Here is a 17,136-nt window from a genome sequence, read left to right as displayed (position 1 = left end):
TAGCTCACCCTGGAGATGTCTGGTCTCTGAGGACAACCCAGTTTTCTGTGGTAAGATGGGCCAGACACAGGAGCTGCATCTCTGTGCATGGCCAGAGTTTGCCGACCCGGCCAGGACTGAACATCTCACCGCGCAGCTTATGGCCAAGCCTGACTGGGATCTAGAAACTAAGCCCACCCCTGCGGAGATGATCTGAGGAGTTTGATCCAACAGGTGCTCTCAAAGCCAGCCTAAGCCAGCCTAATAAACACCAGCTAGGTGGGTTCCCTACAAAATTCTTCAGGTGCTATTTCTTTCTAAAATGGTACATCAACAGCAGCCATTGCTAGCCTAGCAGCAGGACTACTCATCCCAGAAGCAGAATCGCCAGGTTCAACTCCTTCTTCAGTCTAGGACTGAAGGCAACGTCTTTTAGCAGAATGTTCTAATCAACAGGCTATGGGCTGCATTAAATGCTGGGACGAGGACAGGGATATATTAAAGCTCTCCTGTTGAAGCTGTATCATTGTAGAGAAAATAATTCAAGATTCATTGGGCCAGAGAAAGAACACAAGAGGGAGCAAGAGTCTGTAGCCTAGTGATTTGGGCACTCAGCTGGGAAAAGGAGTCCTGGGTTCCTGGCCTTTGCTCCATAGAAGGTTCAATTTATCTAACAGCCTTTCCATGATGTAAGTCCTAGCTTGAATCTGGCTACGTTTTCCTCCTTGATCCAAGTTTATAAGTAACATTTTGTGCAATCACATTTATCAATTTGAATTTCGCAAACATCAACATGTCTTTTGCGTGCTTTCAGTGCTAAATTTTAAATAGAGAACATCAATAAAACTGAAATGTGTCAAAACCCTAAAGCTTATTTCATATTAATTTTGCTTTATATGTATATAAAACACAAGAACTTACTTGAGAGCAGGTTAAAAAATAATATTAAAATACAATTACATTTATTTACCTGTGTCAGTAATGCTGCTTTGAATTACGAAGTTGGAATTTATGTTTTCATCTCATCTTTCTCAGGGTATGGTAAGAATTTTAAGAAGTTTTAACAACGGTAACAGACTTCTCATATCTTAATTCTGCTCAGTTTCAGTTTCTGATTCTCACTTAATAGTATTTTCATTTGCTGTTTCTCATTGCCTAGCACACAGTGCAATGTCATGCAGGCGACTGTTTAAATCCAAGCTAGTTTACCCTGAAATTCCCACTCCAACAATTTCATGGACGTATTTCTGTTTTTGCTAAACATTCTTTTTATAATAGCTTCATTTTGGGCCTAAGTCTACATAACAGGGTCCCTTTAAATAATATGCCATGCCTTGAAACTTATTACAAAAACTGTTATATCAAGGCAAGTTATGCAACAGCTCTCTATGGTTTTAGCATATTTACTCTGTCACGCCATATGTGAGACTGCAGCCTCCACAACAAAACCTTTACACACTGAAGTCATTATCTCTGTGAAGTCTGCAACTGGCATTTAAAACTTATTGATGGCCTGGGTATTGGTGGCTCAGTAGGCAGCGCTCTTGCCGGAGGCCCAGAAGGTCAGAGGTTCACATTCTGCTCAGAGAACAAGCTGGACATGGTCCAGGATTGTGTGTGGGCTGTGCTAGACTCCTAAAGGGGCAGTCCTTAGGACAGTAAGCGAAACCTTGTCTGCCTTGTGGATATCAAAGTCCTCCTGGAAATGGAAGAGGAAGAGTAAGAAGCAAGTTTAACTTGCCTGAAGCAAGTGAGTGAAAATGAGCACGCTTGCCGGGGACCTGGATTTGGTTGTGTGCGCTAAATACGGAACGGTTCAACTACAGTACACTGAACAGTTTTAAACAAGCCATCTTGGTCTTTGTGGTAAGCGTACGTTCAAGAGACAGGTACAGACTGCCAGGCATGCTCAGTATTAGCTGACTTCCATAATAGCAGAATGACCTTGGCTTCAATTTCACACCATGGAACTATGAAAAAAGCACGTGTAGTTTCGGTAAGTGAGGAGTCTAAACAAAAAAGGTTTAACGCTGGTAAAACTTCAGAGCATACTATATAATTACCGAAAAAAATCTTAGCCAAATATCCAAGTCAATACTAGCAACATATATAGAGGATAATATAAATAGAGATTCAACCTGCTCTGGTGTTAAACTTTGATACTTGAATATCCCAGATGTCTCCCTCCTCCTCTTCTTCTTTATAGACAGGTAAAGATGGATCTCTTGAAGGAACTGGGGATCACACTCTAGGCAAAGGTTGGACAGGTGATCAATGTACAGCATGAGATTTTGCCGTGGCTATGTGCCTCCAACAGTGACTGGATCATCTGGTTTAGAAAAACAATTCAAAATTGTAATATTTTCTAAAGAACTTATTTAGGGAAAAATTAGCAAAAGGGAGAACAAATGATTTTTGTAACACGGAATGTATCACAGAACTTCTTCCCATAATTATATAGTTCATTTTAAAGATTCATTTATTTCTTTGTTAACATTTAGTTCATTAACTTTTTAATTCCTCAGAAGTCAGCTTTTAGAGGATTGTATCCCATTTCCATTGGCAGAATGTGTTCAGTGGTTTCCGATAAGATATGAAGTTATTCTTACAAGTTTCGATTTCTTTTTTTGGTGTCTAACACAACCGTACAAAGTGCCAAGGCCAGGCCTGGCCCATTATTTAAACAGGCTTTGGAGCAAGCCACTATTTATTAGCCAAATGGGATTCTACTCTGTAGTGCACAGAGGTTAACGTTTGCTAACGAAGATTCATCTCCCAACACTCCCTCCATTGTCAACAGACTGAAAGAGCATTTCCTAAAGGACCCCTCAGAGCACCTAAAGAGAGGCTGTTTCTTCTAGCATTTAGGAACATCAGCTTTTATCTACCTATCTTGCACATAGTGCTTTTTTTTCTTTACCATCACAGAAAAACAAGCAATGCTCTCCTTCCCAGAAATATCCATTAGTATAATGGGCCTTTAGGTTTAAGTTTGGTGAAATCAACCTGTATTTAAGCAACAGTGTTTACACACAGTAAAAGAGATCATGAATTACAAGCATCCTGACATCTTTAGGCTATCACATAATTAATGTGTAAGCAGTGAGCTTCTTAACCAAAACAAGTTAATGATGACATTTCTAGTTCAGAAACAGAGGAACCCATAGCATAATCCCAGTGCAAATTTGCGAAGAATTATGAGTTCATTTTGTCGCTAAAATATGAAAATAAGCTATTTCAAGGAACGAAGGATGTCCTCTTAACCTGTGACAACAAATTTGTTTGTTTTTTTCTCTTCTCAGTAAGAAAGCAATTAGGTTTTTTTCCAATAAAAATATCCTTGTCCATATATAAACACTCCTGGTAATCATGTAATTACCTTACCCAATCAGATTAAATTGCTGTCAGTTGAGTTCCCACTGTTGATTAACTTTCGTGTACTCTAAACCTAAATGAAGCCTTTGGTAAAGTCACTTAGTCATTTACAAAGGTGTCTCTATGATTCCAAAAACTATAACAGCAACATATTATTTGCTATAATCATCAAATATCCAAGGTCACGGATAGATCACAGTGGACCCCTTTTTTAAAACCCAAAGAAACACAGAATTAAACTATGTTGCTTATTTTTGTGTTTCTTGCCATGACTTCTAAATGTAATAGTAACCTTTGACCTCCACACATTAAACACCGTAATTATGTAATTAAAACTAATTATACAATTTAACATACATATTTTTGTCCTACAACAGGCAGGTCAATTACCTCACTCATTGACCTTGGAAGCTTTCACAGTTTAAACAAAACAATGAGGCTTTCAATTAATGTTAAAGTACAAACAGAGAAGGAGCAGCAGAACAAGTCTTCAAGCTAATATCGCATAGATGGATCGCTTACAAATCACTTCATTTTGTATTACATAAAGTAAATCCCTTGATAAAAACTTCTAAACGTCTGTCTGTCTTATATGTTTCTATCATTAGAAATGTTAACACATTTGTGAACAAATCATATACACATTACTTGCCAAATGCAAGCAGGGAAGGAGGCCATGTATTACTCTTTGCTTTGGCCCACTTCTTTTCTTCGGTATGGTTTCCTTTGCTTCCTCCTGTATTTCTCTACCTCTCTCCCTGTTTCACCTTCACTTTCTGAAGTCTTTTTCTTTCCCCTTTTTGCTTCGTTATCTTTGTTCCATTGCTAGCTGTAAAACTTGATAGCAACTTATATATTATCAATCTGCTGTAGCCGTTGTCTTTTCCAGTTTCCGCTTGCATCCCTAACCCCGTCCGTGGGATGGTGTTTCTCATCAGATCCTGGCTCCCGGCGATGATAATCCAGCACACTGAGGGAACTCTGGACTGCAGTAAAGCTACAGCTAAAACAAACAGGGTACACGCTCTAAAAACATTCTACATTTTACAGCACGGGAAGCGTGGTTCAAGTGAGAGACACTTTATGAAATTATTGAAATACGTTTCACCTGGATAACGTCTTCATTATCTTCATACACTTAGGTAAACTATATATACTGCACTGAAAATTTTAAAATCGTACAACGGAGACTCATGCAATATTACATTGTGTCCAAGGAACTTCTTTCCTTTCATAGAGTAAAATCTTCATCGTAATTCAATCACGTTTTTATTTTTCAGTAAACTAAATCCCATTCACTAAAGAACAATTCTTAAAGCAAGTATAAGCCTAGGAGCTCTACATTAAAAAGGATGACATTCTGCTATCCTGTTTTTTCAATTGCTATCTTAGTCACAAATAGTTCCACCAAAGTTAATAGGCTTAGCTGTGAAGTAAAGTGACAATGTATATATAGGTATACCAATCAAGCTTTAAGTTGTTTTCTCTAAACCTTGTTTTATGTGGCGATCAGAAAATAGCTACTGGCAAAATACATACGCAAATCTTTGCTAACTTCTTGAAAGTACCGCAAAAATATCTACAGCGCACTTTGTGTTATGGTGTCATTTCTAACAACATTTTTGGAGTCCCTTCGGTTCTCTGCTTTAATTAGTCCTGACCTGCACAAGCAGCTCCAAAAGGTATCAGTAAGCCCCTGACATAATGGAAACAAGGAGCACTGAACTCTGCATGAGGACTGACAACAGGAAAGAAACAATTTAAGATGGTAGCAGGCCTTATTGCAACATTACACCTCAAATTGGATCTGACTTATATAAAGTAAACCAATATATTGAAATAGTGCCCCGAACTTCTGGACAATAGTTGGAAGGAAAATAATATAGTGCATGTGTAGAAACTCTATCCAAGGGAACGAAAGAGATTATTCCTTATACTCTGATTTAACAAAAAGGTTCCTTCTGCTTTGAACGGAACATTAAAATTCTAATTCAGCTCATAGAGCATCCCAAACAGAGCAGCAAAAGAATGTGTGAAGGAGTCCAAATACGGTGTTATTGAAACAGTGGATTAGAGGAATTGGGACAGAATCCTCCAAGTGGCTGAAGAGCAGCAGGAGATCAGCTTCACGTACAGCAGGGTGCTGCCCTTTCCAGACGTGAGCGACATAATACAGGCAAAACAATCAAGATTTTAGCTGATAAATGTATGCATTAGGAAAAGGCCTTGCTGTAGGACTTTCACACTCAACAAACTTTTAGGTAAATTCTCTAGACCTAATTTACACTGGAGAGCATTTTGTCTTACATGAACTTGTCACGTTAATCATGTAAAGCAGAATCCTTTATAACATAGAGACAATAATTTTTAAGAACCTAAACGCAGAAAACACAAGACTAGTGGCTTAATGATTCAGTACATGGATAAAGCCAAAAGCTTTCGTAGTTTGACTCAGCTTCGATTCTGTCCTGAGCAATTCTATGTATATTAGGTTAAATATACATAAAAATATTAGCCCCAAATATCTAGGATATCTAGAATGAATAAGTAACAAATCTATGTAAGCCTATTGATTATTCATAAATTCCATATTATAGCAGTAGTATTAGAGAAGTTGTAAGGTTCTGAAGGGAACAGTTGCATTTGTAAAGAGACATTGAGATACCAAAATTAGATGCACTTAATGAAAAAAAGGATCAAAAGATCATTTTGATTTCTAAATTTGATGGGATTTTATAAAATCACACTTTCATTCGAAACATCTATTTTTCACTCACACTATTTTCAAAATGCCATTTAAAAGGCTGAGATTCCACTTACTTTCCATCTTATGCTATGAGCAACCACAAGAAAATTTATTCAATTGCTTTTTAGCTAGCGAAGTGCAAAACGTTATGTGTAAAACATTCATTTGTCTTCCCCAAATTCTTCTCTGTCCTCCACAAAATATCCTTGTGGACTAATTACTTTATTAAGTTTGAAATAAATTATAATTCTTAGGTCAAGAACAGATTCCAGCCTGGAGCAGAGGCCACACTTCCCCTTGACTCTTAGAACATTGAGAGACGAGAACTTCTGAGTGGTGGGGTAACGACAGGAGGCCTGGTAGAGAGCTAAGGGAGCGCACCACAGGTCCATCCACCACAGCACCCTTTCTCCCATGGCCGCTCCTGGTATAGTCTCCCAGCTTAAGCAACCTTCACAGCACAGATTTCATGCATTGCAAACGCTATCTCAGCGTTTAATAGCCTCTGATGGATTTTTCTTCCCCCCCCCCCCCACGAATTCATCAAATCTCTTTTTGCAAAAATAGTAAAAACTCACAGCATCACGCAGCAAGAAGTTCCATAGATGAACTGCAGCTTATAGGAAGAAATACCCCATCCTTCCGCCCCCCTCCCTTTTTTTTTTAAGCTCCCCAACTGCTCATTTCATTTGGTACTCAGATTAACTGTAATATGATGGATAGTAAGTAGCTGTTTTGAATTAACATCTTCATCAGGGATGGCTTTATACTTTCTGGAAACTCACAGGCATTTGGTTAAACCTTTTTAGTTCTCCAGTTATCAGTTATCCGGCTGACTGTTTTCATTCAAAAGCCAGTTCAAGAGGCAGTTGTGTCTTTGAGAGCATGAGCCATAGCGACTAAGGAGGCAGGGCAGAGAAAAGGCCAACCAAAAGCACAAAGGCAGGGAGCTCCCCTGCCACGGCTTGGGCAACCACCTAAGAACATCGTGACAATTACAGAAGACGCCTGCAGACTGTATTCCCTGAGCCCTTTCTCAGCACGTAACCAGAAGTTCACCTATCATCTGATCACAAAACAGGCATTTCACATGGCATGATCGAGGGAGGGAACATGACGGATGATGTCTGTATTTTGAGAATTTGATGGACACGGACATAGACTTATGGCCATTTCTTCTGGAGAAAGACCAGATTACAGAGCAGATCAAGTTCTTGCTAGCTGGCTCCAGCCTATGGATCTTGTCACAAGCTGGCCATCCGTGATGTTAATGTGTCCGATTTCTGGAAATCTTTCATAAAACTGTACGGTCAGGAATTTGAAATGATGTAGAGATAGCCATAGCATTCAGCAGTTCTAGCTCTCGTCCCCTGCTCTGCTGAAAATCAGCTAGCTGCTGCTGCTTCTCTACCACCTGCAGCACGGTGCAGTTATTGAAATATGTAGTCATCTTGTTCTCATCACCACAGGGAGTGTGACTTATTTACATGTATGGATGTATTGCACATTTATAGCATGTTTGGTACAGAGCAGAGCAGCTCTGTAAAAGCTGATTAAGACATTATGCTGAAGTAAAAATTGGATGCTTTGTGAATATGTGCGTTTTGGCCTTTCCCCAAATGTCTTCCCCCCACAAAGTGAGAGAGGACAGCTGGAGCAGACTAACTTTCTGTACACAAGAGACTTTTTTTCTTTCCTTTTGAAGGTATTACTTGCATGTTATTACATTTACATAAAGAATCTTTATTCTTTCCCATATATAGTAAATTGCACTCCAGTATGCGAACGTTGTATGGCCATTTCCCCCCCAAATACAAACTAGAATTATCCTCACTGTCATTCAAGCTTCCCCCCCCACCCCCATTACAAAGAATTGATGCAAATCTATTTTTGTTTGGTCTGTTTTATGCTGACAGCAATTAATTCTAAAGCCTACAGCATAAAGACATACAAGTGTCACATATGTTTTTAATCTACAAGCAAGTTATCCAATTATTTTAGGTAAACTTTATGATCACAACCATTCTTACCAACTCTGATATGATAGGTTATTTTCTTCTTAATGGCTTAAGACTCATACACACTGCTATGGGGAAGATACTCTTGAGCATTCCTCATGCTTTACCTCCTGATCTTGAATTAATAATATAATCAATGAGCACATTTTGTTTATACTTATTAGTAAAAAGACACCAAAAGCATGCTGGGAAATAATGTTCCATGCCTTAGGACTCAAACAAGTTCTCTTTATAAATAGAGCTTGTGTAAATCACAGACGAAGTTGACAAATTTCATGGATTAGTCATGGTGAAAATATCAGATTTCATGGTTTAAAAGAGATTAATAGGAAAATCATATTAGAATCCCGATTATCCAAATTCTGCATGTTGTTGACAAAAAAAATGAAAAATAGTGACAGTTCCGGAGCCCATTCACTTATTTACACTTGCATCGAGTCCCATATAAATCTTCCTCATCAACCAAGTGCCTTGTAAAACCTCTGAAATCTATATTTAACTACATTAGGCAAGACACACTAGAACCAGAACATCAGGAATTATAGAGACTACAGTACAATCAGGCTATTTCAATGCATTTTTCCATCAAATTATCCTAACATGAAAACATTTTGTCACCTTATAGAAAAACTTTAACTAAAGGAAGAAACAGACTTGGAAAGGAAAGCTGCTGTTTTCACAATTATTGATATTTGGTGCATTTAATTAAAAACTAGGGAAAGAATCTCCTAAAGAAGTTCCACTTTAACAGAATATCTCAGTATTCTGGTAAAAATATAAAATTCATACCAGTGAAAAACAACATTTGGAGTTAAGAGAAACTATCAGTTTTCATGTAAAACTTCATGGCTTTTAAGTCTTTCATGATGATGTAATTTAAAGTGAGGCCTTATTTAAAGGAGAGGTTACATATAACCATGTGATTCAAAGAGACTTGTTGACTGTATAACTATTTGGCTTGATGCCTACATCTCTTCTACTTAGTTGTATAGACCACTTGTCATCTTTGCGTATGAAGACAGCCAATTTGTCAGACATTTGCTTTAATTCTTTTTCTTTGTCTTCTTTACAATATCCTTCATATACATCCTGGTCATCAATATCATATATCTGACTGGAGGATGGAAATTCATTTGTGTCTCCGTCTTATTTCCTTTGCATGCAATCCTCCTGGGTCTTATAGGATGTACTTAATAAGAACCACATTATTCTGCTAAAGGAAGTCCTTGAGCAGACTTTGAGAAGCAGTATGGCAAATTAGTTTCAGAACGTGGAAGGTCAGGTTGGAAATAAAAAGCTGCAGTTATCTGCACTATTTTCTGCGGTTCAGAAAGTGAGAAAAAGAGGTCTAACTTTCAAGAAAGGATTTGTTTGATGTTTTTCCTTTAGAAAGCTGCACTAATTTATCCACAAGCAATAATGTGTTGGACATTAGCTGAAATAAATTAAAATTAGCTTTTAGTTAAATTCACATTTTTAATATATGAGCAATTACATTTCTCTTCCAAGTGTATTTAAATGCTTTTGTTTCCACAAACTTAGAACATTATTTGCAATAAATTCTATACCATTCAAATATTTAAATTTAAAAGTGTGTTTGAGTTTGAACATAAATAGCCCTTTCGATGCCTGGAAAGGCCAGGTTTATAGCTGTCCTTGCAGCCTTAATTCTGCCCCCTGGTGTCTACGAATTATGGTTATTTCTAACTCATGATCACACATTGTTTTTCACTCTGGGATCTCAGTGTCATTCTGTTCACAGGCTAAATGTTTCTTACAGAGCAAAGTTGCCTTTCAATACTACCACAGTTTTTAAAACGCTGCCTTTGCTAAGCATCTCCCTGAAACTACGTTACTGTTTGCTTCCCTGGCTTCTCTGTGCCGCCCATCACCATGTCCGGGTACCGCCAGAACGCTAACAAACTGCCTTCTGCATCTTCTGTGCGATACGAAAAGAGCATTGTCATCTGCGTGGGAAAAGATGGTGCACAGATGCTGGGCGCAGTTTCAAAAGTCTTGGTTTGTTGCAGATGTCTCGGTCATTTGCTCTAATGCATTAGCCCTACTTGTGTAAAGTTCTTTGGTTTTTATAGTCCTTTTCATTTTTGAAAGAGCTGTATAAACTTTAACATGTTATATTTGACACATCTCTATAAAATAAAATTGTACATTTTACTTTCCTCATTTTGTAGATGTTAAAAAGCGACTTTTGCCTAGGCAGCCCAAAGAACTGTTAGAAGCGGCCTAACACTCGGAACCACCCCTGGTGCTTCAGCACTGGTCTTGCTCCCGACGACCAGATACTGCTGCTAACGTAACAGCGGTGTTTGCGCTGCTCTGAGGTACTGCGAGCGCTCTGTACGTCTGAGCCAGGTCACGACGGAAATAAACAGAAGTTCACACAATACCTACACTTTGGTCTACACGATTTGTTAGCACATAAGAAATCTGTAGCACGAGACTGGATAGGGCTAAGCTGACCAATGCCATTATTGTTTGCCTCTCTGGCAGTCACCGTCCCACCCAATATGCAACTCAAGAATGTATTTAGTGTAACAGACAGCAAGCCTGGAACAGCAGTGAGGTGCTACAGAAAAGGCAGTAAATGGCTGTATAACTGAAAAGCGTTGCAACGTACCAAAACGGGCACCAAAACAAAAATTATATGAGCTACTTTAAATCTGGCACTTCCTAACTTCCAGACCTTTGATTTACACTGTAATGTCCATTTAATGAAGCCATTTTGTTGACTTGCAACATACATCTGCTGTATTAAAAGATAAAAGTTACAGACAACTTTAATGATGGCTCGTCAGTATCGGAACCAAGTTTGAGCTCTTACCAGTGACAGCTGAAGCACAGATAGTCACCATTTAAACTAAACCTGTGGTTACTGGGGATCACTTCCCATTATAGTGGTGTGCGCTGAAAGAAAACGCTGCTAGCTTATATACCTGAGCAAATGAAGGCATTTTGGTGTGCTTTGTTTATTGCTAAAACACACTGGAGCATAAATCCATCCCTTATTCTCTGAACAAAATCCGAGTGCCTTCTCTGGAGTGGCCATGCAAACTAAAGAGTAGTGAAAATAGGGCTTTTGATTCCTTAAGCCTACCAGCTTTTCCTCCCTATTTTGAAATGGATCTGATCCAAAAATCAGCTGGACTTAAAAGGAGCCTTTTTGTTGATTTCACCATTAGGTGACATACAACGTGGAGCAATGCATATGATCAGGTTAAAAATACGGGATCTACTCTTTCTTTTTACCATCTGGTTTTCAATCACACAGACCTCAATGGATTTCTCATTATCTGTTCTAACATCAGTAAATTAGAATCAGTTACAAAATTTAATTAAATCAATTTCTTTGTAGAAGCAATGAATGCATCATTAAGACCCAATAATAGTCACTGTCAAGTCTATCAAAAACCTCCCATTTTCTTTGGCAAGGGCAGATTAAAACTGAAATACTATGAAAATTGCATCTCTCTCTCTCTCTCCAGTAGTGAGCTTATGTGTTTTGTGTTTGTATTTCATTCTCCTCAGTGATGAAAAATTGTTATAACAAATTTTTGGTTCTTAACATTTTGGGTGCAAGAACTGCAAAAAACATGCTTGATTTTCTATTGACACTGAAATGAGAGAAAACCCCCACAATATTTCCTTTACAATTCTAAAAAAAAAAAAAAAAGGAATACAAATTTTGGACTAAATTTGGTCAAAACATCGACATAATAATCTCTCCCCCACCTTCTCATATCCTGAAAGAAATAAGTAATCCATGTTTGTAAATGTTTTAATGATCTCAGATGAAAATTACAGAAATGCAAAGCAAGTATAATTGTTGTTATTATGATGAAAACGTCTAGCTCTACTCACTATGTTCATTGCCTTAAGTAACACAGTGGGTAGCCTGTTATTACTAAAGGAATAAACTTTTTCATCAAACACTCTTTATAAAAATATTTCCCTGGAAATGTAACACAGCATGTAGCAAGACTACTACAATTTTCCATCAACTATGACTACATGCAGCATAGGTTCTGTATTTAGATAATTTTACTTGAGCTTTTTGGCAATAGTTCCTCTCAAGGAAACCTACATTAACCTGAAATTTAGAGTCTGTTATCCCCAGGCCAGCTTCACTGGAATTTTTAATATGGCACTGTCTATTCAACAGTTGTGTGTAAAATGCCAATAAACTGGCCAGAAAAGAGCTGAAGGGCTAATTGCCTTTTAACTCCACTGTGATGATAAAGTCACGTAGAAAGAAAGGAAAAACTCCCACTGCTTTAACAAGTTTATCTGACTGCCACTTTAACATTCTCTGTCTGCATGCACTTTAGTGCATTCACCAATAAAAGGATAAAAGCATTCAAAATCCTATGCCCTCAATAACGAAGAAAGTCCAGATTCAAAACGTCTGCTCTGCTGGAACCAGCCCATTAGGTCAGCTAGCTTTTTGCGTGGTACTTGATTTCAACTGTACAGTATATACCAAGAAAAATTTTCCTTTTGATGCAAAAGATTATAAATCCTTAGGAAACTGGAGGGAGAGAAGAAAAGGAAGGATACTGTTTTGAAATAATAATAAAAAGCAGAAACTGCTTCTTGCAGAGGAAGGGTGAAATAGTGCCAGTGAAGTCAGTGGTGAAATTCCCGTTGACTTTAATAGGGCAAGGATTTAATCTCAAAATAAAATACAATACAGGAAAATATAGCACCATTTAATTTTTAACGCTGGATAAATACATAATTTCAATTTTCAATTATTCTCTGTTCCTTCACCCACACTTTATATTCTTCTCTTCTATACTTCCCTCTTCAAAAATCCAGTTTTATAAATCCAGTTTTTTTCATCTGATTGTGAACGAGATTTTCTAGTTACTTCTGGTTTTCTGCACTTTTTGCACAGTGTTACTTCTTATTAATCCATAATTAAAAGTAGGCATCAAATAATATCAGTTATGGAAGTCCATGTTTATAGACAAAAAGCGTATTTTCCTTTGCCAGGTGAGTGCTAACCATTCTTGTCCTCCTTGATTTCACAAAATGAGATGGTTCTTAAAAGACATTTCACGGAATGATTGAAAGGAAGAAGCTAGCGGTCACTTAACTTTTTGCTAGACCTGTATTTTCACTTTGACTAGAGAAGGACCGCAATCAGCTCTGATATTGAATCGACCTGTTCCACTTAATAAAATAAAAGCAGCGGCAGAGGCATTGTGATTGCCAGCTGCGAACCACTGAGTGTTGTTTTTCTATTAAAAATCTCTTCCATGTTTTTCTTATTGTAACCTGGAAGGAGTACAAAATCTGAAATCCAAAGGAATTTCTATAGAAAAGAATACTGTTAACACCGAAAGTTCCTCAAGTACTCACAAAAGCAAATGTTATATCATATTACAGTAAAATTTAAAAGCAGAAGTTCAAACTAAAAATGAAGTGTCCTTCAAAACAGACTTACGTGCATCAGAGCCTATGCATTAATGTACTTATTTCCATACAGTTCTGCATTTCCCGTCGCCATCACTTCATAATTTGTTCCAGATCTTGTTATTTCTTTCACATTTGAAGGCACATTGTTCCACATTTGGGTGATGAAAGACTGAACTGGATGGAAGTGCGGTGAAATGTTAGAGAGAGAATGAAAACAAAAATGAAGTTACATTTCCCATGTATAAGGTAGTAATGAAACTGAAGAAAATTTAGTGCTCAGGGAGACCCAGAATGTTCATGTTCACAGTACAAAATAAGCAGCTTTGCTATCCTTCCAAATTTAAAATGCCAATACCTAAGGGAAGTAATGACTTTATCCATAACAATACACTACTTTTAGGCTGTCACTGCGGGTCAGGGGTATTCTCAAAGCTTAGATCTTTGTTACTAGATTAGAAGGCAGAGTAAACTAAAAGATCAAGCTAATCTAGGATAAACTTCTTTTCCACAGTTCAAAGGCATTGGCCTTTCCACAGGTTCAATTGCAGGTTTCTTTGAAGATGTGCCCTAAAGTTCATTAAAGAAATTTCACTGACTTGAACTGATTTCAACATTAAAAAGATAATGCGAGAGCTTCATTGCCAGAAAGAACCCGACAGACTGACTTTGAAGCTTTTCTAGGTGGTATTAGATTATTTTTTTGATTCTTCCCCTAAAAGCCTACTTTATTTAAACAGATCTTTATGTTTAAAACCTTAAGAACACTTTAAAAATTAAATGAAAAAATCCTGAAAACACAGATTTTAAGAAATCCAGTAAAAAAATCATTACTTAATTCTTTCTACAGAATCCAAACTCAGCGTCTCTGATTTTTTTCCCCTCATTGACTGTCCTTAAGAATATTTCCAGGTGGTAGCGCACACAGTGAACTGCCAGTTATTGCTTACGCAGCATCTACCCTGTGCAGAGAGCTCTGCAAAGAAATAGAACGGCAAGAACATCGGCAGTCTTTAACAAGGCAAGATTTAGACAGATTTACATAGCCTTGTCTTAGTAACAGGTACTCCATAGCCTGTGCCAATAGTAATCTGTAGAGGAAAACACCGCTCAAGATTTTTCCCAACCTCTGCTGAAATAGAGAGAGACACGTGTGCTGATTATAACTCCAGAGTTAGACTTGGTCATTAAGATACACTAGCCTGAACGCTCATCTGCTTATTCAGAAAAAACCAGTAATTGTTGGTATGACAGTCTCAGGAAGGGGACTTCTATTAATAAACTGGCTGAAGGGGAGGCTCTGCCTAGAGAACGGGACTGCACGTACGTTCAAGATGTGTTACAAAATAGCTTGCAATGTATTACAATTACATGCTTTTTTAGTACATAATGCTGCACTGATGACACGAAAAAAATTAACACACAGAAAATTTCCCAAATCAAGGGTAAGCATTATCAGCATCAGTTTTCAGAATAAGCAGGCACCCTCGAATTCTCTAGCAACACAAGCTGTAGCTCCTGGTTACTACAGACTCCAGGCTTCTGCACCAGACTCACAAAATAGTGTTAAGGCGTTTTATTCGATTTCATGTTTACTCTAAATACCAACTTACTGACCAGATCCTGTCAAATACAAACCCCATCATGGAGTCCGACAACTTTATTTTGTAAACACTGCTGATGCATGGAACTTGCCTTCTTGGACAATAAATTCTACATATTTAGGTCAATTAAACACTTGCATTGCCTCAAAAAGTTGCCTACAGGACAAGTGAAATATTCTGGCTGTACTCTACTCCACCTTTAAGTTACTCTACCTTGAACCTGTGCGAGAAAATCCCCAACAGAGAACTGTCTTAGGTACCCAGGTTTATCTGAAACACATCATCCGTGGCTTTTTGATGTATCCTTTGTTACTCTCTCTCTGCATAAAAGCACACAGCTGTCTCTTTAAGTCAATTTATTATATTTACTTTGCTTTTTTGAGTTCAAGATTTTATCTTGTAGATTATAAAAAAATGACAGAACTACCTGTCAATGTTGACACATTTAGGCCTTGTAGTAAAAGCTGTCGGGCTATGCAGCTCACTCAAGGAAACTGTGTTTTATCAGAATAATGGAATTGGTTTCAAAATAATTATTTAAAAAATTACAAGATGACTGATACAGGTATACATACTGAAGATACAACACTGAAAGCAAATCTCTTGCTGTATATTCAACCTCTTGCAGTGATGAACAAGCAAATATTTTACTGATTAAAAAGATATCGAGAAGCTGATCCTTCTTTCTGTCACCTAGCTTAATGTTAACCGCATAATGTGATTAAAGCCTAGACACATATTGACTTTTTTTTTTTAAATTTACACAATGAATTTCCAGAAGTTTGTCTACTATCGTGTATAATCTACTTATTGTGTATTATACACACAGAAAAAACTTCTATGGTATGACACCACTATCAGCTTACAAGTTCAAACAAGCAAAATGTAAAAAGTTCCAGAATTAAGATTATCCATTCAATTTGAATTTTGTACCTTATTAGATATTAGTTATGATACAGTCCTTAATTCCGCGTATTAGTTTTTCCCCAGGACTCCTGCCTCAATCAGTACACAGAGGGATGCCAGGCCCTCGCCCACGAGCAACTAGCCAACATTCTTGATACATCTTGCCTTCAAGCTCGGTTAATTGAATGCTACTCAAACACCACTGTCAAAACAAAGCCATTAATTTCATTCAGGCTTTTCTGGAGCATTCTTTATTATGACATTATTGCATTCATTTACCTGGGTATCAGCATCCACTGCTCAGTCGACTTGTAGTTATCCTCATCTCTCTGGACTCTCTTCCGTTACTACCACCAGGGATTTTGCCCAGCCAGTTTCAATTTCCCCTCCACCTTCCATATTCAATCATTCTTATTTGCGTACTCCGACCTCCACCATGCCTCCCATCCCCATCGCACAATCCCCTCCTTCACAGGCCAGCAGTCCCAATTTTCCTCCTTGTCTCCTGAACCACCACCATTATTCTCACCTGTTTACACAGCTACCTCAGCTCTACCTTACCCCTGCAGCTCATTTACCCTTTGTTTTTCTATTGAGATATGTTCCCAAACTCTTTTCCCTCCCGTTTCAAGGTTTTTCATCAGTCTCAGTCTTCTCTGGATCTCATTCTCCCCCCTCAAATCAACTTGATGGGAAAAATCCCAGCTACGGACTGGCAGATGACACGGAAGATACAGGAGAGACAATCCCTCAGCTTCAGCTCTGGACCTGGCACAACAGAAGCCATCCCAAACTGAAAATAAGGGAAATCTTCCTCAGCCCCAGAGCTGATCATGAAGATGGAAGCCTAGCTGCTGAAACCGAATGATGTTGTGCAAAGCAGGATTCTTCTACAAGCCAATAAATTAACCAAATTTAACAAACATTTACTTGGACAACAAAAAGTACATCCATGAAATGAATACTATCCAACTGCTAAAACTCAGGACAGCACCTTGAAGCAATGGGATCAGTAAAGCTTTTCAAGGAAGTTTCCACTTGTATTGTTGACTAGTTTGGATTCGGGGGGTTT

General features: G+C 37.9%; 1 protein-coding gene across 7 annotated transcripts in view; it reads right to left on the bottom strand.

Moving 5' to 3' along the window:
• Nucleotides 1-17,136, bottom strand: part of ERC2 (ELKS/RAB6-interacting/CAST family member 2) — a 532,276-nt gene that overhangs the window by 61,186 nt on the left and 453,954 nt on the right. For 6 of the 7 annotated variants that reach the window (XR_012044651.1, XR_012044655.1, XR_012044654.1 and 3 more), the window contains one exon: nucleotides 2,118-2,308. The exons of the other annotated variant lie outside the window; for it this stretch is intronic. The gene's annotated coding sequence lies outside the window, so the exon portion shown is untranslated. The remainder of the gene's footprint in view (nucleotides 1-2,117; nucleotides 2,309-17,136) is intronic. 7 annotated transcript variants of the gene reach the window in all.

This window comes from Ciconia boyciana, chromosome 11, assembly GCF_034638445.1.
Source record: "Ciconia boyciana chromosome 11, ASM3463844v1, whole genome shotgun sequence".
Taxonomy (NCBI): Eukaryota; Metazoa; Chordata; class Aves; order Ciconiiformes; family Ciconiidae; genus Ciconia; species Ciconia boyciana.
Note: the sequence above shows the minus strand (reverse complement) of the source record. Positions and strands in the feature narration are given on the sequence as shown.